The 12,489-nt window shown below is 33.6% G+C and overlaps 1 long non-coding RNA gene across 3 annotated transcripts; it reads left to right on the forward strand.

The window, feature by feature from the left end:
• The first annotated feature begins 855 nt into the window (after positions 1–855).
• LOC141626541 (uncharacterized) lies at positions 856–12,235 on the forward strand. 3 transcript variants are annotated; one of them, XR_012536112.1, is made up of 7 exons: positions 856–1,008; positions 1,459–1,600; positions 8,007–8,204; positions 8,327–8,563; positions 8,698–8,828; positions 8,913–9,138; positions 11,792–12,235. It is a non-coding gene; the product is annotated as an uncharacterized LOC141626541 (long non-coding RNA). The 3 variants fall into 3 exon arrangements; XR_012536114.1 differs by having other exon boundaries at positions 8,055–8,204; positions 8,910–9,138; XR_012536113.1 differs by lacking the exons at positions 856–1,008; positions 1,459–1,600 and having other exon boundaries at positions 6,356–8,204.
• Positions 12,236–12,489: the final 254 nt, after the last annotated feature.

The raw sequence follows: 12,489 nt of genomic DNA on the forward strand, positions 1-12,489 counted from the left end.
TCCTTTATCACTTTCTTCATTTTATTTTTGTTATCATTGTTAATAAAATCTACTTGATGAACATTTTAATTTTTAGTTTGTTGGTTTCTTGAATACTGTTGATAAATAAATTATTGAATTTTGATAAATTTTAAAATTTAGGTTTTTTTCCTGATAATAAATGAAGTTCTTGAAATATAATGGAGTATTAATCTCTAACGTCATTGTCAAACAAAAATGAAAGTATAAAAGCAGTTGAATTTTTGAGAAAGAAAATGTTTTTTGTCAGTTTATAGATCCTACAACCAGTTGTACCCAGTTGTATGCTCTAGAACCCGAGCTATCTAATAAAGTTTTCGAGTTTTGTTCTAAAGAAGTCGGGCTATAACATAAAATTTCTGAACTCACTCACTTAAACATAAAAAAAAAAAATTAACTTTAAGAAAGCTCAAAAAAATTACACATAAGCTCGATAAGATATAACTTGGTTGTATGATGCTATTATACCACTGGAGGTATAATGTTATTTGTGCTTTAATTTTCGTGTGTGTGCGCTTTTATTGCTTTTTAGTTCAAGTTCTATCACCAAGTGCTCTTGCAGTTTGTGTGTACGTCTTCTGTCTATTGTCGACGGTCAAAAAGGAGGAAACACGCTGTTATTCAGTCGATCGACTAAACGGCATAGTCGATCGACCAAAATTCAAAAGCAGAACCAGCGAAAAAGTCGATCGACTGAAAAAGGTGGTCGATCGACTAAAACATCAGATGCCCAAACTCGAAAAAGTCGATCGACCAAAGTTACTATCGATCGACTAAAATTGCATTTGACAGCGGGATTTTAAGTTAATAGAAGGAAGTTTATTACTCTATTATTCATTCTTTCTAACACAACAAACAAAAGAAAGAAAAAAGAAAGGAGAGCAGCAGCAGCCGCGGACGCCATCGTCACCTTTACTCCCATCTTCTTCATTTTTTTCTTGCTTGATTTTGGTGTTATTCCCTTCTATTTTCCGTCTATTCTTCGCACAAGTAAGTTTCCCCTTCATCTATGTTCATTTCCCTTTTATTTCCAAGGTTTTTAATCAACTTTTAATTCGATTTATTTTCGAATTAGGGTTCTAAATTTTGGGGGTTTTTGATTTTGATGTTTAAATAATGTGTTTTCTTGCTTAATAACCCTCTTTCCATTAATTGAAATCGAATTTAGGGTTTTACAATTTGGGAATTTTCTGATTTTTTGGTCCAAATCATGTCTATTATGCTTAATATACCCCTTGTGATGTTTTAATTAAAAAAAAATCAGTATAGGGGCTTTTTTTTTGGACGATCTCGGGAAACAAAGTTGTGCAATTTTTGCGACGGTCCTATTCTGTGATTTGTCTACGATTTTTGTGCGATTTCAGATGTTTTTTTCTGCTTGGTGCGGTTTATTAACTAGTCAAAACACTAATTTGTGGTTTGACTTTGTGAAAATTTCAGAATAATGGAAGGCAAGAGGAGACGGACAGCTGGGCAGTCTACGAACCGCGACACAGGCAGCAGCAGCGGTCAAGGTTCACAATTACCAATTACTAATTTGGTAATTCATGAGGCCATCGATAGTCTACCCGACTATCCTGAGGTACATCTTCTTTTTTAAAATAAGTAAATAAGTACGGAGTCGCCAGTAGGTTTTATAAAAAAACATACAAAAACAAGTTAAGAGGAAAAGGCCCCTTTTGATCCCTGGTATGGGGACTTATCCGTCACTCCGCTCTGAACCAAAGATTGCGGATTCAGAGGTAAAGGTACGGTCAGGGAAGGTGTTAGGCACCCGGACCGCCCATCAAACTGACGGCCTCTACTATTTATCTATAATATTATATATTTGACGAAATTTAGCGATAAAAAAGTTAATTATACAATTTTATACACAAGACGATATAAATTTGATACAAAGACAAATTAACTAGGTTAGTCAATAGAATAAAATAGAGAGAATAAATAAAAGACAAAATAAAAGAGCTAATTAAAAGAAAGAGTAGAGAAAAGCTTATTTGAATCCGGTACCCTCAGGCCTATGTGGATGTTGACTATTAATGAATTTAGACTTTGTCGTGAATTATTGGCTCTTATGCGCTTATATGGAAATTGGGATGATTTATTTGTATGGTTTGATTTGAAACTGGGATATAATATATTTGAGACGGATGATTTGTAAGAGTATAGGATTTTTGAGTATTGAATTAGATCTCGTGTATATCTCGCGTATGTCCTCTGCTTGATAATATCTTTGTCCGTCCCCCAAAGCTATCAGATAGTCCGTAATCCGTATATATAGTCTTTGACTGTTTGATAATAGAAGGTTACGGAAATTCTAGGTCTTTTAAGGATAGAGTTTGATCTTGTATTTCCCAACTTAATCTCTGATTTTCTTCCTTTGCCAACTCATGTCAATCAATCAATATATATAACTAAAGGAGGCTTTTTTTTCTAATTATACTATTAGCATTAGAATTAGTAGATAATTAATTATTTATAATTTTTCTATTATAATTAGGAATATAATTTTCCTATTGAAAATGAGAATTAATTAATTATTTTACCATTTTCCTATTAGAAATTGGAAATAAATTAACAATTTATTAAGACTTTTTTTCCTAATTATACTATTAGAATTAGGAGATAATAATTATTTAAAATTTTTCTATTATAATTAGGAATATGAATTTCCTATTAGAAATGAGAATTAATTAATTATTTTACAATTTTATTATTAGAAACAGGAAATAAATTAATTATCTACAATTTATTAATATTAAAAAATTATTCATTAGTATTTGTTCACTTTTTATTAAATTAGAAGGAAAAAAAACCTTTGATATATTTATAATATCCAATTTTATAACAACTTCCGATTAAAAAAATAAGGTATTATGAGGCTAAAAGACTGTAGGCCGAACTGGGCTGTGACAAATGTGCATGCATAATAAGTACTACATGAGATTTACTCATGTAAAGAGTAAAATGAACGCTAAAATATGCCCTACGTCTTTTGTTATTGCTAATGTCATATTTAATTATACATAATACGAAGTTTATTTTTAAAATGTCATATGTATTTCTCCTATTAATTTTAAAGTTATTTCCCTCATAATACACTTCAACTTCTATTGATAATTTATTATTATATTATTTACATTCTTTTGTCATTATATAAAAGTATATTAATCAAAATTTAAATAAGATATTCACAAATTATTGATAAGTACAAAGTTTGATATCTATTTTTCAAGGAGTATTAAAGTTAAAGAAAGTTGCAGCTAATTTGCTAATCGAAATATCATATTATGACAAATAAGTAAATGTTTTGAAAAACTTTATTGTGCGATTGTTTTACAATTTAAAGTAAAAATGGTACCACGAGTAATAAAATAGATTTGAATGAGGCTTGAAGGTAAATTAGATACACTTATTATAGAAATACGTATAAGATTAAGATTCAATTCAAGCAACGATCAACATTAAAAAAAAGTCATGAAAAACACATAAAAGGGCAAGAGTAGTCTTTCCCTAACATAGTGAAGACCGTCTCTCTCAAACTTTTCTTTTGACAAATTTACATGCATAAAAAACGGTACTATTCAATTATATGGAGCAAACTAATTATTGTTGATGCTATATATTTTTTTTTTTGTGTAAATTGAGCACATCATCACTATAATTTAGGGAGAGATACGAATTGGGGAAGAGTGGGGCATATTCGTCATGCATAATACGATGCTTTAATCACCTTTAGGCAAAATTATAAAAATAAATAAAAAAAATTAAACCAAAAAGGGGGTCACGTACTTGCCAACTCTTCTATAGTTCTCTGCCACAATAAAATTCTCATGAAATTTATGACATTTATTTCATATTAATAAAAAAATGATTATACTACTTCGTACAATTTGTGATTTATAACTTTTAGCTAACTTATTTGAACTTGCTTAAATTTATATATTTTAAGTGAATAATATTAATTATAAATATAATAAAGATAAAGTTTGATCTTTAATTTCCTCAAAGATAAAAAAAACTAAATTTTTATTTTTTTATAATATACTAATTAAAGGTCATAATGTAAAACAGAAAATTACACCATAATCTACTATTTCAATATATCGATGATCAACACTCAAAATAGCACATTTGTTATTTAAATAGTGTAAAAACTCTCAAAATGCTAAAAAAAAAAATATTCAATCTGTCGTTATCAAACAAAACCTAAGTTTCTACATTTTCTTGTCATGTTCAACTTAATCTTTACGGGATGTAAAAATGATGAAGTTCCAAAAGTAGCGGTTAATTTTCTATTAGTTAGATGGACTTTTCAAGAGAGAGAAAACTTTGCATTTTAGACCGTTTTATGTGTGAATCAAAAGGATTAAGTAGTGGGCTAAAGGTTGTTTCGAGTGGGAATGAGGTTGATTGCGACGAGTTGGTTGACTAAATATTTTCCTTACTAGATCTAGAAAGAGAATAATAATTATGAGATAAGAAAATTTAAAGAAAAAAGGACAATAAAAATGAGATGAAAGTAGTAAGATTTATTTATGCAAAATGAGATAAATAGCAAAGTTCGTGTATATATATAATATTCAAACTTATTCAGTTTACAAACATAGTTCCCAAACACTTTGTTTGAGTATCTGGAATGAAGGCAGGGGAGAGGACGAAAAAAAGACTAGGAAGGGAAAGGGAGAGAGATAAGAAGGAAGATTGCTTCTTAAACTTTTCTTTGTTGTAGGAGAAATAAATTGTCTTCGATAAGGGAGACGAGGATCCATATCATCCGGAGTAAAGATTGGTGTTTCATGGAGGTGAATGTGATTTATGACTTCTAAGATGTAAAACGTGGCAGAAAGGTAGTGATAGTGGTAGTGGATTGGAGGTTGTTTCAAGTAGTAAGAACTAATCACAGTGGCTGATGTTTTATTTTGCGGGTAAATTAGTGGGGTCGATGGAGGGTGCATTTGTGGAGGGTGATGAGTTTAACGAGAATAGTACTGATAATAAATAGGGTTATTTATCAGCAAAATATAGTTTGCATTAAAACATATAGGTAACATGAATAATAATAAGAAATCTCAAAAGATCATACTGATAAACTTAATCTTGACCCCATCAATGCAAATTAAATTAAAATCTTAATTCTAACAACATTGTCGGGAGCAAGGGTTAGTTTCCACTGGATTGTGGATTTTTCTAGAAGTAGGGGTTTAGTTTTTCACTTGGTTGGATAAATTTGAGAAAAGTTTCGAAGACAAGGATCGATCTGTCAAGGGATGAGATTGTTTTAGACCATGTGTGTGAATAAGGAAGAAAAATAGGGGTCTGCGTGAAGGATTTTGTTTCAAATGAGAAGATGGGGGGCAAGACTATTGTTATAGGGGTGTCATAAGCAGCCCCAGCCATGTAGTATTGCGTTGGAATTTGGTTCACATTCAAAGGTACGTCTATAGTTTGACCGGGAGATATAACATTTAAAAATCTGTAAATATTTTTACGTAACTACCATTTGACCCAACAATGATTAAATTATGGTTGTTATTCTAAAGAAGGAGATTTGTTGCATCATTGAGTTGATTATGCAAAGTAGATATTATTGTTTTCCTTGACCAATTGAAAAACAAACAGGTATTAATGAAAAAAATTTAAAAACTCTCAGTCCCAAGTATCATATAAATAAACTTCATATTGGTTTTATTTTCCTAAAATAACAACATTGTCGAGAGTAAGGGTTAGTTTCCATTGGATGATGGGTTTTTCTAAAAGTAGGTGTTTAGTTTTTCACTTGGTTGGATAAATTTGAGATAAGTTCAAACGTACTTCTATAGTTTGACCGGGAGATATAACATTCTAACTACCTCTACATGTGTTTACAAAATTAAAATGTGATCCAACAATGATTAAGTTATGGTTGTTATTCGAAAGGAGGAGATTTGTTGCATCATTGAGTTGATTATGCAGAGTAGATATTATTATTTTCCTTGACCAATTGAAAAACAAACAGGTATTAATGAACAATTCTAAAAACTATCCGTCAAAGTATTATATATATAAACTTCATATTAGTCTTATTATTATCCTAAAAAAAGTATTTTATTAATCAAACACTCTTTTATTCTTATGTCAATATTATTTTAACGAGAATTATTTGTTGGTCATGCGGCATACATAAAATCTTAGACATGAACGATGTACTATATGTCTATATTCCATTTTATTGTGAAATTTATCACACATTATTTTAATATCCGTGCAACGCACGGGCAAGAAAACTAGTCATGATATTAAATAAGGCAATTTGATCTTGTTTGTTGGACTCTTGCATTGTTCTCCTGCGTAAGAAGGCTTATATATTCCTTGATACCCGACCCATATATAAAACATGTGAAACTTAGCCTTCGGAACATCTTGATTCGATTACTATCAATTACGTCGCATTACGAAGTATTTGTCTAGTATGACTATAAACGCTATTATCGGTTGGGTGCCAATAATATAATTTTTAACTAGTATCCCAATGTATGTATAATCCCCATAATCTATTAAAAAGGCTAGGAATACGATAATGTGCTGAAATGGACTGAAAGGAAGTGGTGGGTTTTAAAGATGGTTTTATGCCATTTTAAGTGGTTTCTTGAAAATAAGCGTAAAAAGCCTTTTAATTATGACATTGTCAATTTTCATTTAGTCATTTAAATATTAGCCTCATCATCGGGTACCCTTAAGTCTAGGTAGACATTTTGAGATGTCTACAGAAGCCCCCACTTTGACTGAGTCTGAGTAAGACGAAGGTCAAAGTAGTCAGGACGGGACAGATAAAGGTCAAGAAACGTACCTGGGCCTCTGATATTACCTGTCTGGACTAGCTGGAACCTGGAGCAAGTTTAGCAAAACTTTGTTTTACTAATCCGGAATGAAGCTGGAACTGGTGCAACGAAACTTTGTTTTATTGGTCTGAAACTGGCATAGTGAAACTTTGTTTCACTGGTCTGGAACTGGTATAGCCAAACTTTGTTCAGCTGGTCTGGAACTGGCATGACAAAACTTTGTTTTGTCAATCTGGAATGGCTGGTAAAACTTTGTTTCACCATTCTGGAAACTGGCATGGCAAAACTTTGTTTCGCCGGTCTGGAATCTGGTAAAGCGAAACTTTGTTTTGCTGCTGGAATCTGGAATAGCTAAACTTTGTTTAGCTAGTCTGGATCTGGTTAAGCAAAACTTTGTTTCCCTTAAGAGTGAACCTGCAAAAATCTGATTTCACAAGCTCGAATGCGTGTCAGGGCCCGCCGACCGAGGGATTCAAAATTTTATTTTGAAAAGGGATTAGAATGTAAAATTTGATTTTACAAACTAGGATGCAAAATTTTATTTCGCAAAAGGCAAGTTCAAAAAAATTTATTTAAAGAACTGAGATGCATGTCAGGGCCTGCCGACCAAGTTTAATTTGAAAATTGCAAAATTTTATTTCGCAAAAAGGCAAGTTCAAAATTTTTTATCAAGAACTTTAATGCATATTAGGGCCTGCCGACCAATTTTAATTTGAAAATTGCAAAATTTTATTTCGCAAAAAGAATAAGTTCAGAAAATTTTATTTTAAGAACTTAAAATGCATGTCAGGGTCTGCCGACCAATTACTTTGAAAATTTTATTTCGAAATAGATATATTTGAAATCGCAAAATGGGCTGGAGAATTGCAAAATTTTTTTTCCGCAAAAATAGAGAGGTGTAAAACTTTATTTTACAAAAGCAGATTTAAAACCGAGTAGTTAAACATGCTTAATTAAAAGACTGGTTGAAAAACAGAGGTGGACCATTTTTGTTGACTTGAAATGACGTATTCATTGAATACCTCCACAAAGTTCAGGAAAGTTGAATTTCATTTTGCTTCCCAAATACTCAGACCACCGATCAAGCTTTCTCACTGTTTCATAAGTTATTTCTTTTGAATCTGAATTGATTTTTTTTTTTACTTTCGCCATTACTACTCATCGAAGCTTCATTCAATCATACTCTCCTGATATGGGATGGGATGGATCACGTAGGGTTGTGCCGCCATACCCATCGCTAGATTGGCGATATGGTGGTCGATGACGGAGCGCCGCCGGAGTTGACATGCCCTTAATCCTCAGACGGATTTTGCATCTTGGATACTCATTTTATCGATCAAGTTTTCCTTCGTATTATGACTTCAGGTTTGTTCTTCCTATTTTCTAATTAATTTTATCAAATTCCTCCATTGTTGCTTAACAAAGCTCCAAGCAATCGTCACTTTGTGAATGAATTGATTTTTCATTCTTCTGTTGTTGCTCATCAGAGAAAACGCCGATCAATAGGCCGGAGTTGTGTTGTCGTAGCCGTGATTTGAGCTACTAACAGATAATCTGATGAAGGAGCATCATCAGTGGTCGATTTTGTTGGCTGCTGAGATCAGCGTTGGTTGAGCCGTCATAGCCGTCGTCCGAGCTACCACACGGAGATAAAATGATTGACGATCTTCAAACGAAGTTTGCATGTTTCTTCGATCAAGTGCTGTTCCAAGCTATGACTTCGGGTTTTTTCCTTTGCCTGTTTGCTAACTAATTTCTTAAATTCCTCCATTGTTTTTGCTTGATGAAATTCCAAATAGTCATATCCTTGTTTCACAATTGACTTGGTTTTTCTTTAATTCGTCTCGTTACGCTCCAGATTTGGCGATGAGGTGACTGATAAAAAAAAATATTGAATCTCTCGTTTCCTGAAGGGGGATGAGATCAACGGTTTTGTGCCGCCATTTAAGTCCCCGATTGGAGACTAACTGATAAAGGAGTCCCGTCGAAGTAAGTGTTGCTTTTTTTTTTTTTTGTCGATTTTATACTCTTTAAATGATTGCTCAAATGTACTATCCTGATTTGGGACAGTAGCTGTGTCGTCGTAGCCATCGTCTGAGCAATAGATTGGCGACGAGTTGACTGATAAAGGAGCATCGTCGTATTTTTTGTTTCCTGATGTGGGATGAGAATGGCGGTTGTGCCGCCATTTGAAACCTCTGTTTGCGATCAGATGACTGATGAAGAGCCCCGTCGAATTTTGTGATTTGATTTTTTTTTACCAGACTTCCATTCTTGCTTTTAAGCTCGAAATCAGATTGTAAGTATTATGTCTCTTTATTGACTGACTTCAAATTCATGCTCTTTTTTTTCGTTTCGTTTTTTCACTGGTCAAGTTGTATGCTTGATGATTGAACTGATAATTTTACTGGTATCTCGCGAATCAAGTAGTGTGCTTGATAATGGGACCGAACTGATGGTGCGATTGTGATATTAATGCCAAGTGTACCATTTTCTTACTGGTCTTATGAATCAAGGTGTGTGCTTGACTGATAATATGATTGAATTGAAGTTATGCTCCTTTTTTATTTTTATTTTTTATCTCCTAAATCAAGTTGTGTGCTTGATGATACGACTGGACTGATAGCGCGATTACGACATTAATGCAGACGATTTTTGATATTGATGATGTATAAATAGTATGTTGACAATGCTAATGATATATGCTGATGCATGATGCTCACTTACTTTCGACAACAAAGACTACACTAGCCAATTGACAATGCATTCTTTCTAAAATAGATCATAGACACATGACACATCTCATTTCTAGTCCTGTTAATTTTTTTTAAAAAAACGTGCTACTGAGCATGATCTGGGAAAGGGACAGAGTACTCTAGTCCTAGCTGCTTAGGTAATGCCTATTGAATCGTCATTGCTTTGTAAGTCCTTGTAACTTTTTGGTCAGCTCTGTCGTCTAAATGTAGTCAAACATATGCGATGTGTGCTTCCCTATGTCCCCGGTCTTAACTTGGTCTTAACTGACTCTTCACTCTAGGTTTTGTGGTAGCCCCTTGTTCAGGCATTTTCTTCTTCTCTTTTTTTTTTTTTTTTTTCAGACCTGGTGTGGGTCGTGAGTGCGCCGTTTTTTTTTTACCTTGGAATTTTTCCTCACCTTGGAATTTGAGGTTTATATTGTAAAATGAGTTTTGCCTTCTTTATAGTAACAAGCTCGACTAATTTCCCAAAACTAATACTATAGAAATAAAATACTTTTGTGACCATATAAGTGTAGTGTACATCCACCGAATTCTTAGATGCTAAACGAGGGTGATAAATGGAATGGAGTAGAAGGGTCCATGGTGTTAGAAGACACTGGAGACCTGTGTGCCTCTCTCCCTTACCTAAATGAATGAAAGGATCGTCCCAAGAGGAATGGAGACAAAGTAACTTTTGATTGACTCGTCTGAGAGATGAAAAAAGTGAATACTCTGCAATTTTTAATTGCATCATGGACTGGAGCCCCCCCCCCCTTTTTTTTGCTGTAACTTTTCTTTTTGTCTCTTTTTTTTTATTTTTGAGAGTTTTTATACGGGATAAAATTGCAACTTTGGCTGGATTTTTTTTTTGTCTTGTGAATTTTTGAAACTTTTGACATTGGAGTTGATTGCAAATTTAGCTTTTTTTCCTTGTCTTGTGAATTTTTGAGATTTTTGACACCGGATTTGTACCTATTGAGATCATAATTTTTCTCTTTGAATATTTGAGAGTCTTGAAACAGGATTTGGATCTATCACTAGAGTTGATTGCAACTTTGACTGAGTATTTTTGAGCTTGTATTGGTACTTAGACTCTTGTCATAAATTCATTCTAAGGGACTTGTGGTTACCTATCTTGTTTTAAGGGCAAGAAGTGTGCGCTCCCGTGTTTTATTTGGTAAGTTTAGGCATGGGTGTACTAGGAATATGGTTTTAATATTTTTGGGCTAGTTTTCTAGCCTCGATGAGAATGGATGGCAATATTTGGCGAAATGGCCGATCGTATGAGATTGTGCTCATCTAGTAATTATTTGAGATATGGGAAATTGACAAATTTGGTAAATAGAGAGTTGTGCTCATTTAAACTAGTAGTCACATGAAGTATGGAAAATTAACGAATCAAGTAGAAAGATGGAATCTCCAAACCTATAGGTCACCTAGTTAGAGACACGGTGATCAAGGAATGATCACACCACAGAGATGGAAAAGATGGTGTAGTGCACGCCCTCGTTTAGGCTGACTCTAAGAGGTCGACTGATCTACACTAAAAAGATACGACCTAAAGTATTTCAAGTCTATTCTACTAGTTAAGGGTAAAAAGTAGAACAAGTGACTAATAAAAATGACATATGCTCTTTGTTTCATTTTTTTATGCACTCAAAAAGGACTAGGATGGTCCTAATCTAATCAAATTTTGATGGAAACTACATGTGAGTTGGTATTGTCTAGTCTTCTTGTATCCTTCTTTTGTTCCCAAGCTAGAGTGGCTATTAAAATTAGGGTCTCGTTTACTCCTCCCTATCCCAGGTCATGATATCTTAGCTTTTAGAAAACGATTTTATTTCTTTTATTATAATAAACAGGACTAGAATAGGGTAAAATGGTGAATGCATATGTATCTAATGCCGGCTAAGACCTGAATGCAAGTACCTATTTTTTTTACATGCTCAGTGTTATTGCTGTACTTTTACTTGCTGTACTTTTACTTTTGTTGTACTGGACCTATTATATGCAATGCTGAATGCTGAATGCTGAATGCTGAATGCTGAATGCTGAATGCTGAATGAATATGAGATCTAATGCAAGACTAACAAGTATAATGACCTACTGATAATGCTGTGTGTAGAAGCGAAATAAAAGTATGGTGAGAATGTTGATGCTTCGTAACTCCCTATTTGAGACTGTTGTACAAGACTGATGGGCTATGATGTGCAGACGATATGATACTATATGCTGATGCTCGGAGGGGTGTGGTCACGTGCAGATGCTTTTTATATTTACAAGATGAAACCCGGAATGTGTAAGGACTCAATGCAATATTTAGACCAATTTATTAATGTATACTGTGTGTATGTAGAGGACTGACTGACAAACAGACGCACTGACAACGCACCGACACAAGATGTGAATTGTGTAGATGTAAGTGATGCATGCTATACTGATGGACATCATGATGATATGAGACCAAATGCTGAAAGATGTAACAGAAACGTGCGGTTACGACCTATAGATGACACTATGCGTAGATGCGAAATGGAAGGACTGGCACATCTTTTAATTATAACCGAACTCTAGTTACTCAACCTAAGGTACTGGCAATGCAAAGTGAATTTCATAGGATTAATGCTAAATATGCTAGTGCATGACTATCTTATCAAAGGATACAAAGACCCATAACTAAACTTCTGCTGTTAGCCCCGTGTTATACTATCCACGGAAATTTAAGAATTATCTAGATGACCATTAGATCTCAAGCACAATTGCAAACAATCAGAATTAATATATACAAATTGCCCTAATCAAAGGTTCTACGGGCTCTATGGTTAGGTTTACGGGTTGAAAATTTGGGTACTCACGACATTAAAATACCCGAGGGTATCTCTCGCTTTTGTGCTCCCCCAGTCATATGGACC

The sequence above is a fragment of the Silene latifolia genome, chromosome Y, assembly GCF_048544455.1.
Source record: "Silene latifolia isolate original U9 population chromosome Y, ASM4854445v1, whole genome shotgun sequence".
Taxonomy (NCBI): Eukaryota; Viridiplantae; Streptophyta; class Magnoliopsida; order Caryophyllales; family Caryophyllaceae; genus Silene; species Silene latifolia.